Below are 26,538 nucleotides of genomic sequence, written 5' to 3' on the forward strand. Positions count from 1 at the left end.
CCCTTACCTTGAGCTTAAAACAAGGCTTTGCACATGACAGGTTCTTGATACGTTTCAATGAATGTCAACATTCAAACAAAATCTCTGAGATCTCCAGAAACAACCTTCCCTTTTCTGAGATACAGACACAGGCTTGAGGCAAATGGCCATACTTCCAAACATATTCATTGACCCACTCGTTCCCCAATGACTGAGCACGTGCCACATGCCCAGCATGAAAACCAGCACCTGTCCTAACAGGAAGCAGATGCTCTTCCTTTAAGGGGCCTTCTTACAGCCTGTGGGGTACCATCCACAGGCATGGACGTCCCAAACTGCAATACATTGGATTGATCTGAGGAATAAAATGTTGCAGAAATCCAGAGGAGGGGATGCCTTCTGTGGATGGAAGGCATCAGGAGAGACGTCTCAGTGGAGGTGACCTATGGGCTGGGACTGGTGCTCCCATGAATGACAGGATGCCCTCTGAAGCCGGGTTGCCTGGATTCAAAGCCTGTTTCCACCACTTCTCAGCTGAGTGACCATAGCAAGTTCCCTCCCAGATGTGTCCCCTGGGTTCCCCATCTGTAAAACAGAGACTGTAATATTATATCCATATAGGGTTGTTGTGAGAATTAAACTGAATTATCCATTTAAAAAAACTGTCAGTATTTGTAAATGTTGCAACTGACAAGGCCTTAATTTCCAGAATATATCAATATATATCAATAGCTCATACAACTTAATGACCAAAAAAACCAAACAACCCAATCCAAAAATGGGCAGAAGACCTAAACAAACATTTCTCCAATGAAGACATACAAATGGCCAATAGGCACATGAAAAAATGCTCAATGTCACTAATTATCAGAGAAATGCAAATCAAAACTACAATGAGGTATCATCTCGCATCAGTCACCATGGCCATCACTAAAGAGTCCACAATGATAAATGCTGGAGAAGGTGTGGAGAAAAGGGAACCCTCTTACACTACTGGTGGAAATGTAGTTTGGAGCAGCCATTATGGAAAACAGTATGGAGATTCCTTAAAAAACAAAAAATAGACTTAATCTATGATCCAGCAATCCCACTCCTGGTCATATATCTGGAGGGAACTCTAATTTGAAAAGATACATGCACCCCAATGTTCACAGCAGCACTATATACAATAGCCAAGACATGGAAACCACCTAAATGTCCATCAACAGATGACTGGCTAAAGAAGTTGTGGTTTGTAAATATGTATGAATGTATGTACGTATGTATACACACACACACACACACACACACACATATATAATGGAATATTACTCAGCCATAAAAAGGAATAAAATAATGCCATTTGCAGCAACATAGATGGATGTGGAGATCATCATTCTAACTGAAGTTAGCCAGAAAGAGAAAGAAATATACCATATAATATCAGTTATATGTGGAATCTAAAAAAAGTCAAAAATGAACTTATTTATAAAACAGAAACAGACTCACATAGAAAACAAATTTATGGTTATCAGGTGGGAAGGGGTAAATTGGGAGTTCAAGATTTGCAGATTCTATTATATATAAAATAGATAAACAACAAGTTTCCACTGTATAGCACAGGGAACTATATTCAATATCTTATAGTAACATAATAAAAGGAATATTAAAAGGAATATATGTGTGTATATGTACGACTGAAACATTATACACCAGAATTTGACACAACATTGCAAACTGACTATAATTCAATTAAAAAAATGGAAAATAAACCTCTCAGCCTGGTGCCTGGTTAATGTTCAGTAAATATTACTCACACAGCCATTTTGGGGGACAGTGGAGGCATGCTGGATGGGAATGGAAGGAGGCCAGTCCTTCCTCTTGGCTGGAGCAGAAAGCCCGTGAGAGGGGGGTGGCTGAGGCCATGTCATGGAGGCAGAGTTTGGCTTTGATCTGAACAGAAGGGAAGAGCCATAAATAGACTGTATGTTGGAAAGGAGCATGCTCGCATGTGCAATTTAAGAAACTGTCTGACTGTAGCATAAGGATGGGAGCGAGCCGGCCGGACTGGAGGCAGGAAGGAAGGAAGCTGTCACACAAAGCCAACCCAGAAATAAAGATAACCATTTGTGGGGGCAAGAAGAAAGATCCGGGGAAATAAAATGAATCGGCTTGGCCACTTTGCCACTCTCAGTCTGGCAGGACACAAGACACACACGCAGATGGATTTAACCCAAGAGCGCTTAATAAGAGGCCTTCTTGAGAGGTGTGGGCAGAGGGACCAGGCACAATCAAGACTAGAAGACACTGCCACTCCCAAACCAGAGGGGACAAGAGGAGGGGATGGTATTACAAGAGCTCGGAGAATCAGGAACCAAGGAGGATGGCTGATCCCACAGGAACTACAGCCTCAGTGGGGAACACAGCCTCTGTAGACAGGGCCAGGCAGTGGGAGGCGGGCAGGGGAGAACGTACCAGTCTCTCTCCCCTTCCTCTCTGATCTCCTGCTAGTGTCTCTCATTGGCCAAAACCAACTGGAAGCCAGAGGTCAGAAGAGCCTGGGTCATGTGATCTGTAAATGTCAGCCTTCCTGGGTCAACAGCAGGTCAGAGGAGGGTAAAAATGGGTCTGGGGGCGGGTGCATACATGAAGAGTAAGTATCAGAGTCACTCGTGAGAGAGGAGTGGAGAGCGGTTCGGGGTGGGGAGAGAAAGGGATTTTTCCTAACCCCTGAGGTTCCTTGCTAAGGAAGTTTACCCAATTAAATAACCGTGCACTGGAGGATTGAAATGTCTGCCCATGTAAATCACATTTGAGTCCTCACGTGCCCCTCAGTGTGTGCCCCAAATGTCTGGACCCCTTCCTCTTCCTTTCCCTCTGCACATATGGCCTCTTACTGAATCCTTGGAAAAGTTAGCCAGAAGAGGATTTGCATCAGATTAGTATAATTTCATTGGTATTACAGCTAAAAAGTAAACTGGCCTATAACATATTTTCAAAGTCATAAACAGAGATAAATACAAGATGACCTGTGGTTGGAGGGTAGTGAGGGTGCAGGGACCTCCTTCCTCACTCTTTGTAAAATAATTTCTTTTTCCACAAACACCGCTGGGCTCCCAAAAGCTACATGGAAACCGTCCCAGCCCTCAAGGCCCTACCCCTCTCTGCCTGACACATTTAATTCCCTGTATCTCTGACGGGTTCCAGGCCTGGATGGATCTGCACACACCGGAGCACCAGGCCACAGTGACGTGGTTCTCTGAGTGACTCGGAGGCAGGCACACCCAGGAGATGGGGAAACTGCCTGGGACCAGGAATCCTGTTACTGCGGGAGTCACAGGAACTGTTGACAGCAACAGCCGGGACTTCTTTCTGCAAAGCGCTCCCAGGAAGCCTTTACAGGCCTGAAAAGCAGAATGGTTTTCATCACTAATTAACACATTTTTCGCACTGGGGCCAGAAGGAGGACTAGCTCAGAGATACGGAGAGGCACAGAGGAGACGGAGAGGCAAGCCTCAGCTTAGAACTCTACTCTGGATTACAAGGACAAATCTGAGCTCCTCGAGAGGCCTACCAAAGCCCTCCAAGATCTGATACCCACGTGGCCAGGGCACTAACCAGTGCCCGATGCCAACCTTTTGCCAACTCAGCTCCTAGCATTTTGTCCGGATACACCCTGCAAGCTTTCTAGGCATCTGGGTTTTTTCATATGCTGTTCCCTGTGCCTGGAATTCCCTTCTCTTCTTTTCCACCTAGAACTCTCCTACTTTTTCTATAAGACCCTCTCTAATGACATCCAGATTTCTCAAGGAAGGCTCTGCAGACAAGGAGGTAGACAGGCACTCCTATCTCTATGCTTCCATAGAAACTCAGACCACCCTCTTAAGCAGAAAACAAGCAAATGACTAATCAGGCCACAACGTGCTGTTTCCACCTCAAGTCTATGCACCCCTAAAAGCAGGCTGGGCATCGTAGAAACCAACAGTATTCACACCTTAGCACTGGGTTTGTCCCAGAATAACAACACAAATAGTTCATAGCACGGAAGCTGACCATTCTATTGGACCATTATTCTCAACCAGAAATTTCTTTCTATCTTTCTCCCCAAAATCTAGAGCTTTTCACTGACAGGTACCAGCTTTGCTTTCTAAAGTCATACGTAAAGTATCCCCTGGTGCAGCATCCCAGTCGTTCAGATCTTCCAAAGCGATGTCAACTACACACTCGGACTTCTGTCCACTATATTCTTTCCTTTACCCTGAACTAGCTTTTTTTTTAAACATGACTTTTGAATTCAAACAGATTTGAATTTGGATATGAGCTCTGCCACAGCCTAGCCCCAGTTTACTCACCTATCAAATGGGGATAATGTTAATCCTGACTTAGAAGGAATTTTGAGAGACTGAATGAAACATTGCGTGGGAAATAGCTATCACAGGTCCTCGCAGAGAGAGCATGCCCTGAAACAAACAGTTATTGAATGACTGCACAATGAATGAACGAACGGGGGCTTTGCATCACGTTGATGGAGTAGCATTCTAGACCTTCAACTCTCTTATACTAGTTAGGAGTCAACAGATGTTAGATCTATGCTAGGTAGTTGCTAGGAACTAACTATCTTAGGACATAGCATGAACAAATCAGGCATGCACAATCCATGGTCTAACAGCTCCTGGGAAAGTCACTGGACAAGTAATGACCAAACATAGGTGTGATACGTGGTATGAGAGTGAACTTGCAGGTTACTAAGCTGGGTTCACCTGAGCAGGTCACATAAGGACTCCTTGTGCAAAAGGTCCTACATTAGAGAATATAATACTTAGGCAACTATTAATTAAAATTGTTTGTGCCTTATCCTATTATGGTTTGTGTAGTTCACTTAGGAACGTGATGGAAAAGGTAAGATAGATTAGCCAGACAAGAATGCTGACTGCTGAATTCAGTAATATCAAAATTGAACAACGGAGGTGCTTCATCCCTAATCTCTGAAAGTTACACTGATTGGTAAATACATGAGGTCAGTGGTTCTCAAGTGACAACAGGTATGTTACATACCTTTTACAGGTTTGATTCCAAATTTTTATTAAATGTGTGAAATTGATGTTTGTTATAACTGAGATTGTATATGATTCCTGCAAGACTTCTCATCTGAAAGGTTGAGCTGAGGAAATCATGTGGTCATGGTGTACAGTGGAATGAAATGTGCTGTTTGCACTGTCACCATCTCTATTTGCTGTTGTGCTGGAGGTCTTAGCTAGTGCATTAAGTGAAGAGGAGAGAAAAGCACAAAAATGAGAAAGGAATAAATAAGACTGCTGTTTTACACAGATGACATGAATGGTATATGTAGAAATCTAAAAAAAATAATCTATGGGCACATTAGTAGAATTAACATGTGAACTTAATTAAGACTAGTAAATTCACAAGGTCAATATACAATTAAAAAATAAATTAAGAATATCATTTATAATGACTCCCAAATGTCAAATACATAGAAATTAATCTAACAAATGATTTGCAAAACTTATATATAGAAAACTATACAACATTATTAAGAGAAATCAAAGAAGACTTGCCTCAACTGAAGGATACACTACATTCAAGGACTGATCAAATATTGTAATTTTATTGGTCAACTGGCTATATATATTCCGTGCAATTCCACTTAAAATCCTGGTATTTTCTTCCGGAATGTCTTAGTTTGGATCATACAGAAATAGACTCTGAGATGAGGATTTATGGGCAAGAGATTTATTAAAGAAATGTCCTCAGAAGAAACGATCAGAAAATGGAGAAGTAGATCAGGGAAGGAAAGGAAACCAAGCAAAGGTCTGGTCTCAGACTGATCCTACAGGGAGGTACAGGAGCACAATTCACACCCCCACAGCTTCCCCCTTCAAAGCAAATAAGCTAGGCTTTGATACTCAGGCACCAGTTAGTCATTGCTAAGGTCTGCCCCAGGGGGACAGAACCTTTCAAGCATTTCCAGCTCTCTATACCTTTGGGCAAAGTCGCTCCAGTAGCTTTCAGAGAGTCCTGCAGATAAAAGCACAACTGCAAGCTGTAGGAAGTAAAAGAGAAGAGAAGCTTCTAGAGAAGCCAGGAGTGGAGGGCAGACATACAGAGAAAAAGGAGTCTGAGGGGTCTGGGCAGGGCACAGACAACACCCACGACAAGGAAATCAGCAAGCTGATTTTAAAATGTGTATGGAAATGCAGAGTCAAGCCAAAGAAAGCCAATCTAGAAAAGGGGGAATAAAGTCATGGTGTTTATGCTACCAGATTTCAAGACTCAATATAAATCTTCATTAATTAAAACAAATATCATATTAGCGCAGTAACAGACAGACAATCAACAGAACAAAATAAAATTCTGGAAACAGACGCGCACACATAGCATCCCCTGACTGGTATCAATGATGCCTGCAGTGCAGTGGAGGAAGAATGATGTTTTTAATGACTGGTGTTGAATTAACTAAATATTAATACAGAAAAAAATGAAACTTGAGCTGTAATGCACACTGAATTCAATTCCAGGTAGATTGTAGATCTAATTGTGACAGGCATCATCATCATCATCATCATCATCATCATCATAATGCCTCTAGAAGATAACATAAAAATATGTCTTCGTGATCCTGGGGTAGGCAAATATTTCTTGAGGAGAACACAAAATACACTCACCTATCATAAAGTAAAAGATTTACATATTTGACTTTATTAATATTAAAAACTTCTGTTCATCAAAAGATACCACTGGGACAGTGAGAAGGCAATAGAGTAGGAAAAGAAATTTGCAATACATATATCCAACAAAGAATTCATAATCAAAACATTTAAAGGACTATAATTCAGTAAGAATGGAATAGATAAGAAAAATTTTTTAAACAGTCAAAAGACTTGAAGAGGCATTTCACGAAACAGGATCCCCAAATGACCAGTAAGCACATGCTTAAGGTTATTAGCCATCAGGGAAATGTAAATTAAAACCACAGTGAGAGGCCACCGCATAACCACAAGAATCACTAACATGGAAAACAAAAACAGAAAAATCCCTGACAATACCAAACATTCCCAATGTGTGGAGCAACTGGAACTGTTATGCACTGTTGGTAGTGATGTAAACTGGCTCAGCGACTTTGAAAACGGGACAGATTCATTAAGGCTAAAAAATGCACAGTCTGCAACCAAATAATTCAGCCTCTAGACATACCACTAACAAAAGTTTTGTTAAGTTGTGCAACAAAAGCCATGTCCAAGGATGCTCATAGCCACTTTATTTATAATAGCCAAAAGCTGGAAATGACCCAAAAGTCAATATACATGCAATGGAATACTCCGATGCAACATAAAACAACCAACTACTGCTATACTCAACATGGATCAAAATCACTGGCATAAAAACAAGTGAAGGGAGGTCAATGCAAATGAATAAAAACTGTGTTATTCGATTTTTATGATTTATGAAAGACAGAATGAATCAGTGGTGATAGAAGCCAGAATCGTTGCGACCCGTATAGAATGTATTGACTGGGCGAGGACATGCAAACATCCTAAGGTGCTGGGAGGGGTTTATAGCTTGATCGAGGTGGTGGTTCCTTGGGTAACTACCTTTGTGAAAATTCACCAAACTGTAAGTTTAATATATGTGTTGTTTATTCTCTGTAAGTTATACTTTGGTCATAAAAAAAGAGAGATTTTAAAAACCACAAAGTCCCTCAAGTTTATTGCAGACATTTTAGAACGTATAGAAAACACACAATGGGACTTCTCAGTGTTCACTTTTTTAATTACAAAAATTACAGGATATTGTAAATGCTGTTGTATGTGGCCTATAAATAACCCCCCAATACACACATGATGGAATACTACTCAGCCACAAAAAGAAGGAATTTTTGCCATTTGCAGCAACGTGGTTGGATTTGGAGGGCATTATGCTGAGTGAAATAAATCAGACAGAGGAAGACAAATATGTACGGTATCACTTACAGCAAAGTAGTGAATGTAATAAAATAAGCAGGCTCACAGATATAGAACTTGTGGTCAGCAGTTGCAGGGGAGGGGTAATACAGGGGTGGGGGTGGGGGAGGTACAAAGTATTAGGTGTAGGATAGGCTACCGGGATATACTGTGCAACGTGGGGAATACAGACAATATTTTGTAATAACTATAAATGGAGTGTAAACTTTCCAAATTGTTTAAAAATAAAAAAAGAACTAACGAAGGTAAGTAACGTACCCAGAGACTAACAATCACAAAATGCTGTTGCCACCACAAGGGCTAAAATGGCAAGGAAAGGGTCCAGCATTACAAGAACCCCATGAGACTGAGGGATGAGAGAGGGGCTACCCTCCCCAACAGGTGCTGCTGTGACAGACGGACGCAGCCACCGCCCAAACCACAGCAAAGCAGGGAGGGAGTAGAACGACTTAAGTATTCACCCCTCTTTTTTCTGCCCTTCAGAATCCTGTGAGCACTTACTGGCCAAACTCAACTAGAAAACAGAAGGACAAGAGCCTGATACATCTCATAGGGGTCAGACTTTCAGGCACAGAGAGAATCAGAGAAGAGTAGTAGGGAAGATCTGGAGGACAAATGGTCCCTTTCATGCATTTTCCATCACAATCAAGAAGTTACTGGGGCCGTGACAGATGAGCCCAAATACCCACTGGTCCCTTGGCCCTCAGCTGCTTCTATCACTAACTGTTCTTGGTTTTAATCTTCTCTCCACAACTGTACTCAATAGTCTGAGGTCTTATGGTCTTGTATGATTATACATGGGAAGCACAAATTAAGTATCAAAGAGTAATCACATTGTAGGAAGTACTTAGTATCTGAGCACCCACCAGATGTCAGACGTTGGACTCATCACTGGATAGACAACAGCAAAGGAAGCAGAGACAATCCCTTTCCTGAAGGAGCTTACAGTCACAGAGTGGGAGATTCAGAAAAAAATTTAAAAAATAAAAACTGAAATTGTGATAATGCAATAATAAAGATGACAGTTTGTTGGGAATAAACAAATGAAACCATGAAATGCTTTCTCAGTGGAAATGGAAACTTAGATTATTACATTTCCTTTATTGACAGTTCTATCCCCTTTATATTTTTTTTTTATTCCACAAGAAAAGAAAGACATTAGTGTAAATTTCAGGCAACCAAAACAACAGCTAAGTAGAAGGAATTTCTGGGCATAAGGCTGGAAAGAGAAGTTTGGGAAACACAGAGACCAGGAATCAAATCTTGGTTCTACCGCTTTGAAGTCCAAAGCTACTGCAATCCCATCTATAAATCACCATAGTGATACTTAGGCGGCAGGGTGGCTGAGAAGATGAAACCATTTAACCATTTGAGAATAAAACCTGTTCTGGGTGTGGTGTTAAGAATTTGGAGTGTTGTGGTTTCTAGTCAAAGTCTTTAATCTGCGTATATTAAGGAGAAGGGAAGGAAGCAGGCCCGATACAGGTGAAATCGCTCTGTGTCCCTGTTTTTGTGTCCCTGTAATTGCAGTTAAGGCCACCTTTGGAATAAAATGCTTTGGGAACGCTCTCCACTTGCTTCCAAATTGTGCTTTTAATTTTCTACTCCAAAGAAAAAAAGCACATGATTGCACATCAAAAAAAAAAAACAACTGTCTGCTCAGTGGCTGAAGTTTCAGATTGGATTCAATTTCAAACTTGATTGGAATGTCAGAGCTAATGATTTTTGTCCCCGAAAACTTAGAATTCATAATTATCCTGAAGACTTTAAGCACTGTTGGAAAGAGCCTATTTGTTTTTAACTTGTTTGTCCCAGAATTGCACCACCCCACAACCTCTTTCTGCAATAACCTCAACCGCTTTCAACAGAAGTTAAAATTGTGGTGCCTGACACTCTCTCCTGAATTTATAAACCATTCAGTCTGTTATTAGTGCTGTTATTAAGTCACCAGGACTACTGAATCACAAAAAATGACTGATTCTCTCCCTGTAGTATCTACCTGGAGAGGAAGCTAAATAAGAGATGGGAAAATACAGAAGTTAAATAAGTTGGCTTGGAAGCTAGATAATAAACACATGCATGTGAAAGAGGCAAAGCTCTTGAAAAATGAGAAAGTAGTTGTCAGCAGCAAACCAGGACTGGAGGAGGAGAAGGGAGGGGAAAGGGGTCTGCAGAGAAAGAGGAGATGGAGGAGGAGGAAAAGGAAGAAGAAAACACAAGAAAAACCACAGAATGCAAGCCTGAATCCAATCCTACAAAAGTTCACCATCAACATTAGAGGTTCTAAGAAGAATGGGTTTTCTCCCTTACTGTGGCATCCAGCGTCACTGGATATTTAAAAGACTCCACTAGCCAGGGATTATTCATGGACTCCAAGACTGTAAATCTTTTCTGTGTGACCTTGGAGCAGGGCTTACGTCCTCTGGGACAGGTTACATGTATAGCTGAGCCCCCGTTCCAGCCCATTCCCCATCCTTGATGCCTTTCTCTCCACAGTCTCTCCATCTTCCCATGTTAACCTGGAATTCCACACTGGCAGAGCTGGAGGGCTCCTGGAGGTCATCAGTCTAGCCTTGCCATTCTGAAGGGAAACTGAAGCCCAGAGCAAAAGAGCACCTATTTGTCCAAAGAGCCAAGGCTGGAGAAAACATTGCTTCTTTCAGTCCAGAGTGCCTTGAAATGGTAAGATTTTTTACAGAGCTGCAGCTTGGGTGAGGGGATCAGAAAATGCCAACATACCTCTCCCCAATCCCTTAAGTGCTGTTCCCTGGGCTCAGTGACTCCTTCGACAGGAAAGAAAGCGCCTCACTCTTCAGGGAGAGCGAGGATGCTGGGACTGACATCTGGGGAGCACGTTCTACGCGCCAGGCACCGCGCTAGGTGCTTTGCATCCCTGACCTCACTCCATCTTCAAACGATCCAGTAACACAGGCTCTGTTCATCCCACTTTCCTTCTCTGAGCTTCAGTTTCCTCAGCTCTTCTCAGATGACCTGCCCAAGGTCACACGGAGGAAGTTCCAGAAACAGGGTCCAACCACAGGTATGCTTGCTTCTCAAATAGTCATAGTGCCCCAATGGGAAAAAAAAATGGATTTTGGAATCAAATTATATTGGATAAAGAAGCCCCAAAATGAAAATTCTCAGTAAGTTCTGAGCATTGTCTTCAGAATCGCTCCTAAGAACAGATGGGTAGGGATTCGCGGCTGGGAGAGGAAGAAAGCAGAGTTCATTCATTTACTTTGGATCTTCTGGGTCACATTACACTTGTGTTAGTCATGGTAGGCTATCAACTGTTTCCAGAACAGGCACAGCTTTATCGTTAAAGCCCCTGAGACGTGAAAGTTACTTCTTGCCCACTCCATGGTCTGATCAGGTGTTCCGGGGCAACTTTCTTCAAGGCAATTTGGGGTCCAGACTTCTCCCATCTTGGGGCACTGCCATCTCCAACATGTGACCTCCAAGGCCGAAGGGGAAGGAGTGGGTGCAGCACCCTGCAAAGGAGAATATGGCAGGTCCACCACCTCCCACTGGCTCCATCCTATGTGCGTGCAAGGGGGCTGAGATGAGGTGTAGCTATACGTCCAGGAAGAGGAATGAAAACTGGATCCGTGGTGACCACTAGTGTTCTCTCCCCTAAAAGGCAAGGGACCCTCTCATATTCTCATTATGAGATTAACCCCCAATAATTGCATGAGTTCAGTACTCTCAGTGTGAGGCTCACAGTGGAGGGAAGAATTGCCTTTGACCAAGATCACATGGACTTAAGCTGCAGAGACAGAAATTCTCTAAATCCAGAGGTCTCCCCTCCAAGCTCTCTGTAGGTCCTGGCCAACCTTTAAGCCGACAAAGGGCACTAGATCATATCTGGGCCCCCTGGCCTAGCACAGCATCTGGACGGAGTTTCTTGACACTGTCTGTACTGGACGGAGTTTCTTGACACTGTCTGTACTATGATAAACACACAGATTGAGACCCTCCTCCACTCCTCCGTTTGCTTCCATCAGATTGCCAGATAAATGCAGCCAAAGAAGGCAGAGTCTGGGCTTTTCTGTCTGAATTCTTGGAATCACTGAGTCAAACTGTCTGGCGTGGAAAATCTCAGGAAACCATGTTGGCGCAGTCTCAGTGGAGGAAATCGGGTGTTCTGACTTCTCACTCAGAACTCACTAAGCTTCCAAGATCACTGAGGCCCTCTGGTTTCTGCCCATGAGAGAATTGGTCACTTTTCCCCAGTGTCTCCCCATACAAGATAAATCATTTACAGATTGGAAAATTAAAGCATAATTTTCAAATATAAAAGGTGGGTTTGCTTCAATATATGTTGAAATAATAAAGTCAACAGAATTTTTAAAAAAAAAAACAAACACTGAGAAACAGAACATTAATAGAAGCCACGCCTGAGTTAAGAAACGTAGGTCCGAGGCCTGGATTTGACACTTCCAGTCTGTGGGACCCTGGATAGGTCCTCTTTGAATCCTGACACCCTCTTCCAGTGAAGCCAAATGGGTTTGGTTTAATGGTTCTTGGTGGGAGTTAGCTCTGCCCTTAAGGGGCATCTGTAAAAGAGTGGAGGCATTTTTTTTATTATTATTAGTGTCACAGTGTCTAGAAGTCACAACCGACAATTATCAGGGAGAGGCCAGGGAAGCTCCATGTCCTGCAATATGAGTTTCACCCAAAAAAGAACCTTTCCTCTCACAACCCTATGGACGCTCTTGGATAACTTCTTACTGCTGGGATCAAGGATTTGTAAAGTAGAACTGGCCTAATTTTCTGCTTTGGTAGCTAGGAAACTCAGAGCAAACTGGAGAATTCTTATTCGCAGCTTCTTGCAGCCTAGGCCTTGTTATTATGATACTTTCTACCTGTTCCTCCCCAGGTCCTACACACACACACACCAGTTTCATTCTTCTTAACTCTTCACCCTTAATTGTCAAATTTTAAATGAATCTTTTTTCTATTGTTATTACATTTTTTAACGCATTTCTACTTTAACAGCACACTGTTTTATCGTGAGCTGTTTATACACATCCCCCCACCAGACCAAACTCCTTAATATCAGGGAATGTGTCTTATCCATAGTTATTCATTCAGTCATTCAAAATGACATTTGTAATAATGCATTGAGCATTGAGCACTGTGTACCAGAAACAGTACTGAGAGCTTTTATGTGTATTAAGTCAATTAACCCTTAAGTACTGTCATTATCCCCATATTACAGGTGAGGAAATTGAGGCTACAAGAGGTTATGTAACTTGCACAGAGTCACACAAGTAGGTATCATGTTAGGAATTGGAGACTCAGAGATGGAAGCAAGTTCCCGAACTCAAGAAGCTTACATTCTGATAGGTAGATAAACTGATACATGCAGCACAGCATGGCTTCTCCAAGTATAACCATAGAGAATGCCACACGGGTCCCAAGGACAGGCACAAGTTCAGGGTCTGCAGAAGAGACCCAGAGGTGGTGATGGCTGAGTTGAAACTAGAGGCCCCATGAGGGTGGTCAGAGAGGCGAACAGAACAAAGATATTCCAATGGGGACCCCAAAAATGAGAGCGTGCATGTTACAAAATCTGCAGGTGCTCAGCCTCGTAAGTCACTGCTTGGAATCTAACTGATCAATAGGAAAACTGAAATCCAGGAAGAAAAGATGCCTTGCTCAAGTCCCAGAATTTGATTCTACAGGGAATTAGGGTGAACAGATGCTTAGGGCATCGCCACTGGCCACAGTGTCAGTCCCCCTCAATATTGCAAGTGTTCTGGCTTAGTTTCCCAGATATGGCTCCCCCAGCCAGAAGGAAGGGGACAACTGAGCTCTTCCTAAAAGCCAACCTCACTGTTAAGCATCTTCCCTACTCTCTCATTTCACCCTGGCCTCTGCCCAACTGGGAAAGCATTATCATCCCATTGCACAAATGGGAATACTGAGGCTCAGAGAGGACAAAAAGGTGGTAAGCAGGCAAGACAGGAATTAAACTCAGATCTCTCTGACTGCAAATTCCAAAATCTTAGGAGGGTAGCACGCCATTCCGGGGGGCTCACTCGACATCTGCATGGCCCAGCCATGCTCATCAACTCTGCTTCTCAGGGACTCCAACAGGCCCGGGAGTCTCCCTGTTAGATCGCCCACTGCTTCTAGACATCAGTATTTACTCAAAAGGTTCTCTCCCCTCTTCTGTGTGGTCTGAAGCAGCAAACCCAATGTCAATTTTGTTCATGCTCAATCTCAGTTTAGATAAACCAGTTAGCAGAGTACATATGATAAAACTCTCTGCCAAGTTATAAACTAAGTAGTCAAACAAACAAACACAAAATCAAATGAAGATCTAATTAACTTGGCCCAATTACTCTGTTCCCTTCCAGTTAGTCTAGGATAATCTATAACAAACACCAGGGAAGAAAAATAAACTACCTGGTTTCAGATCTTTTTTTTTCCCCCTTCTTTTCAGCACTTCTCATTTCCTTCTCAATCTCTCTCTCTCTGTCTCTCTCATTTTTACCCCTCTCTTTTCTTCATTCTTTTTTCCTTCTTTCTCTCTCCTTCTTCCATTATCTTCTTTCTCTTTTCTTTCCTTCCTTCCCCACCTTGCTTCCTTCCTTTTTTCTCCTTGCCTCCTGGGCTCAAGCAGGGAACCTGAGCCTGGGAGAGACTTACGTGCTCTCATAAAAGCTGAATCTGCAAGTGATCTGTCAGTTTTTCCCTCTGACACAAACAGCCTTGACCTAAAAATCATCTCAACACCTTTTAGCCATGAAACCAGATCCAAGATGCTGGAAGCAGAGTGGCTCTCCTGCCCTCTCAAAGTGTCTCCAATCCAGGCTGAGGCTGGAGACCGCTCCTTGTTGAAACGCCAACGGGAAGGAGGCCGAGGGGTATGGAATTGCCTGGCAGAGACAGCGGGCACCAGACCTAACTCCTTTTCATTTCTTAGTCCCTGCCCTGGGTTAGAAAAAAAAAATCCACTCCCAAGTAGAGAAAAGAAAATGAAAAGTGAGCCAAGCTTTAGCTTTTTAATAATGTTGAAATTGAAGCAATTGAGGAATGGTTATTAATAAACACAGTTCACACTATGAAACCATGGAAATTTTTCCTCTGTAATGTAGCATAACCATAAGGGTGGAAATATTGATTCATTTAAGATGAAGCTCTGGCCCTAACTTTCAGCGATCAAGGGGAAATGTGCTTAGCAGGAAGAGCATGAACTCAAATTCAAACTCAGCCCACCACGTATGAACTTGGGCAGTTCACCTACCTTCTTACACCTACCCTCCTACTGTCTTCCCCTGTAAAACAGGGCAAATAAATAAGAAAACAAATCAATAAACAGACATCCCCTCAAAGAGTTGTCTTAAGGATTATACGAAATTGAGTTATTTTAGTTTTTTTAAGTATAGTTGGTTTGCAATGTTGTGTTAATTTCTGGTGTACAGCACAGTGATTCAGTTATACATATATATTCCTTTTCATATACTTTTTTATTATAGGCTCTCACAAGGTATTGAATATAGAGCCCTGTGCCATACAGAAATAAACAGTGTTAAACTTCAGTTTAATAAAAGGGGAGTCAGACTAGGGGCTATAGGAGTCTTGCCCACATGTCCTTGTTTGCTTTGTAATTGAAAGAAAGTCATTTCACCTCTCTGGGCCTCCCATCCCCTCCATTCAAAACTAAATTGCATTCTCAGGAATGCAAAATGGTACAGCTACTCTGGAAAACAGTTTGGCATTTTCAATAAAATTAATTATACACTTAACCTGCAACTCACCAACCCCACTACTGGTTAATTTCTCAGGGAAAAAAATAGGGTCATGCAAACACCTGTACAGAGATGTGTATAGCTGGTCTCATCATAATCGCCGACAAGTGGAAACAAGCCACATGTCCTTCAGTGGGTGACCAAATAAAGAGGCTGTGACATACCCATGCCACGGAATCCTGTGTAACAATAAGGGATGAATGCCCTGTTGGTCCAACGACTGCATGTGTTTCAAAGGTGTGATGCTGAGTGAAAGGAGTCGGACTCAGAAGACTGCATACTGTATGAGTCCATTTATCTGTCGTTCGCCATTTACAAGCAGACAAAGCTACAGTGACAGAGAAGAGGTGAGTTGTTGCCAGGGAGGAGGGGTGCGGGGAATCTGTGGCAATGGGGGAGTTAAAAAAAAAAACAGAATAATAAGTTGAGTGGGAAGAAGAAGAATAAATTACTCTTACGTGTCTGTCACTTTTTTTTTTGCCCATCACTTTTGATTCACAAATTATTTTCATTAGATTCTCATAGCTCAGAAACCACAACGGACAGACAAAATGACTTGCCTGGGAAATACTGATGTGATCCTTGAGACCCATCCTTCCAAGTTCAAATTCTGGGTCCTTTTCACCACATCTCACTAGGTGATACTTGAAGTGTTTTTCTTTTCTAAAAGGCTTGCAGGAAGAACCAATTATATCTGATCTACTTTTTGTCTGGTTTTGTTTCGGTTTTTTTTTTTCCAAGTTCCTATGTCAACCTGCTCATGCCCATCGAAATTTTATATTTTCTTAGAGAAAAATAACAAATCAATGCATAACTCAGTAAAATGACACATTAGTTGGAAGGCACTTTTTTGACTGGCTCTTTGAATGAATGATTAGAAAAATCAGCTGTCGTAAATGTGAAAGCATTCATTCGTGTATTCAGTCCTTTGACACATCTTTACTCAGCCACATCATGCAATGTGCCATGACTTGGCGCAAACCATTTCTATCGCTGTGAACACTCTCCCGATGTCCCTTTCTGGCTAAATCCCACACATCCTTCAGATCTCAGCTGCAACACCAATTTCCCAGTGGCCTTCCCTGTCCTTCTCCAGCAAGCTCGCTTAGGTGTTTTCTTGAGACCCCATCGCATCCTGCATATTGTTCTACATTGATGCTAATCATTTCAGTACAACGTGGTAACCATCTCTCCCACTGGACTGTGTGCACTAAAAGTGGGGGGGGGGGACGACCAGGACTGAAACATCTAGCACAGGCCTGAATTAGCACAATTAAGGGGCATCCATCCATTCATTGGACCGTTGTTTATAAGTTCTTTCTTTGTGTCAGGCAACACTCTATTGCAGAGAAAAATACACCACCCACATTTTCACGGAACTTGTATTTAAAAGTGAAAGAAGGAGGAGGTCTCAGCTCAATCTCCAGAGCTCCCTAATGAGGCAGAGTCTTTTCCAACCCAGCAGGAGACCCCAGTTCAGGCTCCAGCAGAGGTAGAACCATCTGCAACTTTGCAGGAGCAACGAGCTCACTTCCAGAGCCTTCTTCTGGGGAGGTGGAACCTTCTCCAACTCAACAGGAATAGCCAGCTCCACCTCCAGGGCATCACAAGTGACAGCTTCAACTCCAAGTCACCACCAAGCTCAGCATTCAAACTTACCCAGTGTCACTGACAAGCCTGCAGACGTGGAGCTTACCACAACAGCAGAACGCAATACAGAGGTGGGACCTCCAAATCAGCATGAGGCTTCAGCTCAGCCCTCAGGGCCCCTGACTAATGTGGGGTTTTCTACAACCCAGCATGAGGCCTCCACCCGCCTCCACAGCCACCTGAGGAGGTTAGTTGACATTTGCCAGTTGAGCAGGAGGCTCCAGCTCAATTTCCAGAACCTGTTACACACAAGAAAACCAGCACAACAGGAGGCCCCAACTCAGTATCCAGAGCATCCTGACGAAGAAGTTAAACCTTCCTTCCGCAACCCAGCAGGAAAGCACAGCTCAGCACCCAGAGTCTCCGGTGAGGCTGAATCCTCTCCAGCTCATTCTCAAGAGCATGATGTGACAACAGCTTCTCCTCCAGGTCAGGATCAAGCTCAGTCTCTGCAGTGGGCCAGTGTCACTGTTAAACCTGTGGATCTTGTACTTACCATAACTGCAGGGTCCACAAATAAAGTTGAAACTTCTCCACCCCAACAAGAGGCCTCAGCTCAGTCTAGGTGTCCCCTGAGGAGGTGGAACCTGAAATATTGAACCTTCTCCAGTCCAGCATGAGCACCCAACTCAGCCTGCAGAGACCTCTACAGATATTGCAGCTCAACCTTCAGTACATAATGAGGTGACCTTCTCACCTGTAGGTCCAGACGGAGCTCAGCATCCAGTGATGCCTAGTACCATAGGTAAAACCCCTGGATCTAGCAGTTATCACAACTCCAGAACCAACTAAGGAGGCTGAAAGTTCTCCAGAGCAGCAGGAGGACTCTGCTCATTTTCCAGTTTCCCCCGAGCAGTCCAAATCTCCTTCTCAGTCTCCAGAGTCCCCTGGGAAGGTGGAATCTTCTCCAGGCCAACAAGAGGCCACAGCTCAGACTCCAGAGCCCCCTAGAAGGGTGGAGCTTTCTTCGGTCCAGCAGGAGGCCCCGGCTCAGCCTCTAGTACATCTCCAGAGCCCTCTAAGGAAGTGGAATCATTTCCAGTCCCTCAAGAGACATTTCCTCAGCTTCTATAGCCCCTTGAGAATATAGAATCTTCTCCAGTCAAACACAAGTTCCCAGCCCCATCCCTGGAACCCGTCAAAGAGACAAAACTTTCTCCAGCCCAGCAGGAGGTCCCAGCTCAGCCTCCAGAGCCACCTAAGGAGGTTGTAGCACAACCTCCAGTGCATTTTGAGATGACTGTTCCCACACTAGGACAGAATCAAGCTCAGCATTCAAACTCGCTCAGTGCCACAGTTGAACCTTTGGATCTGGGGCTTACCATGACTCCAGAAGCTACTATGGAGGCCGAACATTCTACAGCCCTGCAGCAGACTACAGGTCCTCCAACATACCCTGGGGTGATACCTCCACATCCAGAGTAGGTTCATGCTCAGCATCCAAACCTAACTGAAGTCACAGTTAAACCTTTGGATCTGGGGCTTACCATAACTCCAGAATCTACTATGGAGGTTGAACCTTCTCCAACCATGCAGAAGATCCCAGCTCAGTCTCTGGAGCCACCTAAGGAGGTTGTAGTTCAGCCTCCATTGTATCAAGCTGCAGCAGTTCCAAATCCAGGTCTGGATCAAGCTCAGTATCCAACACTGCCCAACATCACAGTTCAATCTTTCAACACAGGACTTCCTATAACTTCAGAACCTACTACAGAGATTGAACATTCTACAACTCCTAGTCTGAAACCCCCTTAGGTGACACTTCTACATCCAGAGCAAGTTCACGTTCACCATCCAACCCTGACTGAGGTCACAGTTCAACCTTTGGACCTGAAAACTTCATTAACTTCAGAATCTAATATAGAGGGTAAACCTTCTCCAACCATGTAGAACCCCCTAGGAAGTTGTTGTAGTTCAGCCTTCATTGTATCAGGAGGTGACAGTTCCAGCACCAGATCAGGATCACACTGAGCATCCAACATCACCTAGTGTCACAGTTAAACCTTTGGATCTGGAACTTACCATAACTTCAGAACCTACTACAGAAGCTGAACATTCTACAGCTCTCCCTCCGAAACACCCTGAAGTGACACTTGCCCATTCAAACATCACTCAAGTCAGTTCACACTATGGACCAGGAACTTACTGTAACTGGAGCATCCAATGTGGGGGTTGAACCTTCTCCAACCAAGCAAGAGACTCCAACTCAGTCTCCAGAGCCGCCTAAGGAGGTTGTCGTTCAATATCCATCCCATCAGGAGGTGACCGAACGTTCTGACTCCAAGTAAGGATCAAGGTCAGCATCCAACATCGCCCAGAGTCACAATTCATCATGCAGACCTGGAGCTAACCATAACTTCAGAACCTACTTCGGAGGCCAAACACTCTACAGTCCTGCAGAAGACTACAGCTCCTCCTCCTGAGGTTGCCCTTGCACATCCAGACCTGACTCGAGTCACAGTTCCACCTGTAGAACAGGAAGTTACCATAACTCAGCATCCAGGGTCACCTAAGATACCTTCTTCATCGACTCAGTTCAGCGGTGCATTGTAGAACATATACCCCAGAAAAGAAGCAACCAGAACACAATGCTACCATAAGCACAAACATATGTGAGCTCTGTATCTGCAAAAATGAGACACTGTCATGTGTTGGTTTCAGTTGAAAGAAGAGGCTCCACAAAGTGTCTGTGCCAGAGCCCAGCAGCTCCAATGGCACCTTCACCATCTTGTAAGAATTACTTTTCCTCATTTGTTCTCTGCATCCTACGTGATGTGGCAGCCTTTCTTCAAAGTCTTCCTGGGTCTTCCTCATCTCCCCAACTCACATTGACTGACTTTCTGTTTTTACCTTTTGTTTGTCTTATAAACAATTTCTTATGTTCATTTGTCTTCTTACTATCGTCCCTTCTTCTCCAGTCTCTTACTTATAATTACCCTTATTCTTTTTCCTTCTCCATTTTTTACTCCATTATTTAATTTATTAGCAGCTCTTCTCTCATTTTTGCTCCATCCTCGTTACAGCAACATGTCCCTCTCCCCATCTCATTGGTGGTAATACAATGAAGTGGTTAAGAGTAGAGATTCTGGAGTCAGACTACCTGGGTTTGAATCCAGGTCTGCCATTTATTAGCTTTCTGACTCAGTTTCCTCATCTGGAAAGTGGGGATTATCATAGTCACCATCTCATAGGATTATTGTGAGATTTAGATGAGTTAATACAGGTAAAGCTCTTATATCAGTGCCTAGCATATATCTGAGTGTTAGCTATTATTATTATTCAATCCCTCAGTTATATCGAGAACTCATCTTTGCCTCCTGGATTTCTATATATAGCACCCATTTTATGCACAACCCAAGGCTAAGTACCGTGGGAGCCACAGAAGTATGGCATTGTCTCCAGAACATGACAGTGATAGGTGGGAAGAAGGAATATGCCTTAAAAGGGAGGTGATGCATAACTGAATATTAAAGGAGATACAGAGAATACCCAGAACCTAGAATACTGGGGTGTGTAGGTCAGGGAAAACTGCACGGATAAGCTAAAACTTCCACTGGAACTTAAAAGATTGGCTGTGACTTGTTAGAGTAAAACTGGGAAGTACAGTCTAGGGAAAGGTGTGGCTGCAGGAATCATCAGGATTTAAGAGATCAGTCTAGCTGTGAAGAACTGGGTTAGGCAGCAATGAAAGATATGCTTATGAAAAACCTTGACTATCACAAACGGGAGTTTGAAAAATATGCTATAAGATACGGGGAGCCACTGAAAGCTTTGAAGCAAAAGAGATAAATGATTAAAATAAGAAGCTTATTTTAGATTCCATATGTAGTGCGATCTAGAGAGGAAGGTTGGATTCAGGGAGACTGAACAGAATGCTGCAGCAAAATCTAGGAAGAAAGTGGGAATGGGCTGAATTAGAGTAGTGTGACAGGAGTAGAAGGGAAATCCTAAGAGCACTACAAAGGAAACACCAACAGTGTTTAGTAATTGCCTAGAGTTGGGGGATGAGGTGTACAGGAAAGAGAAAAATCAAGTATGTCGATGAGGAGAATGATGATGGTAGAACAGGTAGAAATACTGTTGGGAAGGAGAGCCAGTTTGAGGGGATGCGTTCAGTTTTATTGATGAACATAAAGCAACCAGAAGGCTTCTGTCTGAGTGGAAATGTCCCCTAGGCAGGTGGGCAGACAGGTATCTGTTTTGACTTGTTTCTGATCCCCCTGAAAAATGTGCATATAAACTAAATAGTTGTTGCTGAGGGAAGAGGACAAAGCTAAAGGTAAAGATTCAAAGTTATCCACAGTTAGTGGTTGAAACTGAACCGCAAGCACTTAACAGCTTCTTTTGAACACGTGTAATTCACGGTTTCTAAAATAAAAAGTCATAGAAGTAAAAAAATATAAATAAATAAAATAAAATAAAACAAGTAAAAGTGAAAGAGACAATGAAGAAACAAAAAGCAGGCATCACTTTTTGATATTATATAACATATGGATGAAGGTAAATAAAAGAGAGCGAGGAGACAGCGTGCAATGGGTCTCTGAGGAAGAAACATCCGAGCAGAGATATGAGCGAGGCAAACCCTTCATTCAGTCCTCACCCAGCAAGCACTTCCAGAAAGCCTAGTGCTTCATTTTCTTTTTCCCAGTCTTCCAGGGCCGGGGTCCTTCCCTGGCCCCCAGGCCTCAGTAGGTATGGGCCCCGTGGCTAATATGGGCACTTTAGGCCCCGGCCACCCCGGTGACGAGCAACTGGGATTCCGTCTACCAGCACCCGGGGCACACCTCCTGCTCCATTGCCTCTGACAACCTAAGCAAACTTCTGGGCAAGGGGTGAGGGAGTAACTTTGTTCTGGATTCCGAGTGGGTGTTTAGATTTCAAACAAGTAACCTGCCAGTCTCCGGCCATTTGAGAACTTGGTTTCCTTTGACTCATAAAGTGCCCTTTATACCTCAGAAGTGACATAAAATATCCTTCCATCTTTGCCCTGAAATATCCCTGACTGATGCATGAAATGGGCCTTTATGATACATCAAAGGCCTATAACTGTATCTTTTCCTGGATCTTTGATATTTTAAAATTTGGCCCAGGAAAGTATTATCTCGTCAATCCACAGAGCACTTATATATTTAGTTGGTTAGAGTTTTGTTATTGTTTCAATGTGGAGAGGACTAAGCAAGAAGGTCCCAGCCTCCCCGCAGCCCTAGATGTGGACATCCTCAGACTTTCGTCTCCAAAAGCAAAGAAACTCAGTGTTGGAACTCTCTTGGCCCAGGTTTCCCACGGGAGATGTCAGACAACATCCCCTACAAGTGCCTCTAATTTATGCTTCTTCAGGAGCCACGTGAGAGCCCTCGTGGGGCCACCGTGGGCTCTGGGTGTCAAGGAATGGTGTTCAGTTGAAAATAGGAGCTGAAACTTCATTATTAGAAATGTGCTCCTTGCATTCAACTGAACAGGGTACGTAAGACCTACTGTGTGTCTCCTTTTAAATTAGGAAACTGAGAGCCATTTGAAATCTCCCACCCATTTATTCTTATATTCAAGAATTTTTTATTCAGGTTCTATTTGGCTCAGACACTGGGCAGACAGCAGGGATACTAGTCATGAGACAGTCTGCCCTCAAAAACCCTTCAGTTGAGTTCCATTCTCTCTTATTCTCATCTTAATTTATTACCAACATCCCGTGGGTTCTGCCTCGCAAATAATTCTCAGATTCACTCCCCTCCCCTCCTCTCTGTACCTTCTGCCTCGGATCAGAATCTCATCATCTCTCAACTGAATTACTGCCGCTGTCTCCTAATGGGATTCTTGGCCACCAGCGTTACCCACTATAACCTCCCCCATCCCCACCCCCACCCCCCAGCACAACCCCAACCCAGGACTCAGCCAGACACATCCAGTGCTCAGATCTCATCAGTGCTCCACTCCAAACTCAAGCTCAAATGCCTATAAGGTCCAGGCAATGAATTTTAAAAAGTGAAGTGGCAGAGTAAGGTCAGGGCTGGGAAGAAAGTAGAACTGGAGAGGGCATGCCCTACCTAAATTAAGGCCCCATGTCAGTCAAGAAAAACACACCCTCGGGCTAAACCCCAGGCCACCAGCTTGCATGCTCTGTCTCAGGTTGAATTCTTACTCTGGCAGCCACCTCCTGAATGGACCCAGACCAAACTCTCTGGCCTCGCTTCTCACCGTGACCATCTCCTGCCTCCCCCACTTCTCTTCTGTGCTTCAGCTCTATTAGATTATTTTCTGCAGTTTTCCCAAACCACAAAGGTTCACACCTTCATGCATTTGCTCATGGTTTTGTATTTCCCTCGAGTCACCCCAATTCCTCACCTAGAGAGCTCTGTTTCATTGTTCAAAACGTATTCTCTGGCATCGCCTCCTCTGGAGAGTCTCCTGTATCTAGAAAGAATTGATCCCTCCCTCCCTGTCTCACTTCTTTGTGTTATGTACCCTCCTCTCACTGACCTGCCAGTCTGCATTTACTAATTAGTGGGAGGAGCAGACAGGTGTGTTAACAGGGCGTGAACTCCCTGTGGCCAGTGCTTGCTGGGTGACACTGGGCCATCTTTGTTGTCCCGGTGTCTTGCACAGAGCCCACACTGCAGCAGGAGTCTGACAGACTCATCAAATTCAGTGCTAGGTGATTCCAAATACTTGTTATTTAATTTTTATAAGAAGCAGCTTGACAGGCAGGCAACATTGTCACGCCTGTTACCTAAGCGAGGAAACAAGGGCTTGGAGAGACAGAGCAGGAGCCTGGGGTCACACGGTGAGTCGTGGAGCCAGGGTTTGGCCCCAGGTCTTCTAAAAGAGAGCCCAGCCCACGTCCAACAACCTGGTCCACCCACCTCTCGAGTTGAATGCAAATATATGTCAGAAGGGAGTTCTAGAAGCATCTGCCGCGTCTGGTAATAGTCTAAATGTTGTTAAGGTCAATTATGATAGACGATGAAATGGATGGGAAGCAATGCCAGAGTCAGACACACAAGGTGAATGCCTTCCCTTAAGCACACTCTTCCCCACATCACAGACTATTAGGTACAAAAACGACACTATTACACAGGTGTCCTGGGTTCTGACCCCACTCCTGCTTCTCATTTGCTGGCTGACCTTGGGCAAGTCACTTAACTGCTCTGAGCCTTCAATTCTTTACCTTTAAATGTGGGGTCTGGGCTCTTTGGTAATTCAGGTTCCTTCCTGCCGTGTCTCTCTCATTTCATGTCACCAACATCTGGAGAAGTGGCGGGAATTAATTGTTCCCAGGTCCACCATTCCTGAGACTCTATCTTGTCCGTCTCTCCCTTTGGAGACCCTAGACGCTGGAGGCCAGGCACGGGTGGAGAAAGCAGCAGCAGGGAACAAGGACGAGCCACACTTTTCACATCAAGTGGGCAGGTTTCCAGGGGAACAGACCAGTCAAACGTGTGGCCTCACACAAGGGGAGGTCCTGCTTTTTTGAAGAACTTGCATTTCCCATCATTCTTGTTTACATCCTTAAAGCACAGGACTAAAGAATTCACTGATATTTAATGGGGAACATCTCAGTCCTTTTTTAAATATACTTGATTCCTATCCCTTAAATGCCTGGGGGAAAAAAAAGCAAAAAAGAAAGAGAAATACTTCCAGTGAAAAACTGACCAACCACTTATTCAGGAAAAATTTATTGGCCTTACGGTAATTTCTGGCTTTCACTCTGTCCTCCACCCTCAAATCCATACCTCACACTGGGGGCCAGAGACAAGAGGTGGGAGATCCGTCCCGAAACTACTATAGTAGATCAGGCCTTCTTCAACACTGGCTTGGATTATGACAGTGGTTGAGGAAGTACGGAGAAGGAGGCGGACGTGAGAGGTAATTCAGAGCAGAATCCACAGGAATCAGTTAATGACTGGACGTCGGCGGTGAGACCAAGGAGAAACAACCTACAGTCTAGGACAATATCCAGTCTAGGACTGGGTGCTGGGGGACAGAGATGGTGGTGCCATTTCTGTGTTGAAGACATGCAGAAAGAGGGGTACACCTGGGAAGCAAAGGTGAGAAGCTCAGTTTTGGACATGTTGAGTTTGGGTAAGACATCTAAATGTAGATGTTCAAGGAATAGTTGGATAAACTAAGTTTAACCCCATTTTGGTCAATGGCATTACTATCAAAATATGTGCTGTTCCTTCCTTTAAGACCCTCCTCTCCTGGGCCTGTCCTCGAGGACAATCCTAATTCCCGTCCCACTGACACTGGCCATGTGATTTGCTTCAGCCAATAGAATGTACAGGTGTTATTTCCAAGCAAAATCTTCAAGAGGCAAACAAAGGTTGTGCCTGGCTCCTTCCCTCTATGCCATGAGACGGGCACGGACCAGAGAGGGGCTGCTCCTTCCACCTTGATCCAGAAAAAAACGAAGACCCCACAGCAGATCCAAGAGAGCAGGAAATAAATCTCTGTTGTCACAAGCTGTTAACATTGGAGGGTTTGTGGTTACAGCAGCCAAACTTAGGCTCAGCTAAATGCTATTCCCACACTCTCATATTATAGAAGAAGAAATGGAGACCCAGGAAAAGAAATTGGAAGAGGAATAGGAAAAGAAATTATCTCAAGGCTTGCAAATCTTAATAAAGTGTACTTTTTTTCTTATATCCATGCAGAAGTTCTCATGTCAACAGTCTGTGTGTTCCTTGAAATTAATAAGTTAGAGCTGACTACCTTGGTAGCATGGCCCAGTTTTCTCTCTCTTTTTTTTTTTTTTTTGACTAAGTAAAACATTATTTTCCTCTGCAGAGATTTCATCTGTAGCTTGCTTTTTCCCCCAGTTTAAAGGTTCCTGTCTAACATCAAAGTCTATTAACTTGAGATTTCTTTCCCACCACTTTCCCGCTCAGCTGCATAATACTGACTTTATACACAAAAATATCACCTGGAGTTAAGGCCAGGTGTGGGAAATTTAAGACAAAAAGCCATTTAAAAATATTTGTGTGGAGGAGGAAAGAGCACAGGACCAAGAATTTGAAAATCTGAGTTTTACTCCCACCTGGGCTGCAAAATGGCTGTGTGACCTTGCAAAGGTCACTTCACCTCTCTGGGCCTCAGCTCTCTATCCATCATAGAGGACTAACATATGCTGTGCCTATTTCTAAGGTTTATTTGAAGATAAAACAAGACTCTATTTGTAAATGTCCTTTGAAAAATGGAAT

At 43.6% G+C, this 26,538-nt stretch overlaps 2 long non-coding RNA genes across 5 annotated transcripts in view; one reads left to right on the forward strand and one right to left on the reverse strand.

Annotated features, from left to right (window-relative positions):
• LOC116283096 (uncharacterized) overlaps positions 1 to 26,538 on the reverse strand; it is a 327,554-nt gene that overhangs the window by 124,497 nt on the left and 176,519 nt on the right. Inside the window, exon 1 of one of the 4 annotated variants that reach the window (XR_012079085.1) lies at positions 15,193 to 15,228. The exons of the other annotated variants lie outside the window; for them this stretch is intronic. This is a non-coding gene — a long non-coding RNA (uncharacterized lncRNA). Of the gene's footprint in view, positions 1 to 15,192; positions 15,229 to 26,538 lie in introns of those variants that run through there. 4 annotated transcript variants of the gene reach the window in all.
• LOC140700908 (uncharacterized) lies at positions 15,941 to 20,229 on the forward strand. Its single transcript, XR_012079661.1, has 2 exons — positions 15,941 to 16,044; positions 17,029 to 20,229. It is a non-coding gene; the product is annotated as an uncharacterized lncRNA (long non-coding RNA).

The sequence above is a fragment of the Vicugna pacos genome, chromosome 13 (assembly GCF_048564905.1).
Source record: "Vicugna pacos chromosome 13, VicPac4, whole genome shotgun sequence".
NCBI classification, from domain to species: domain Eukaryota; kingdom Metazoa; phylum Chordata; class Mammalia; order Artiodactyla; family Camelidae; genus Vicugna; species Vicugna pacos.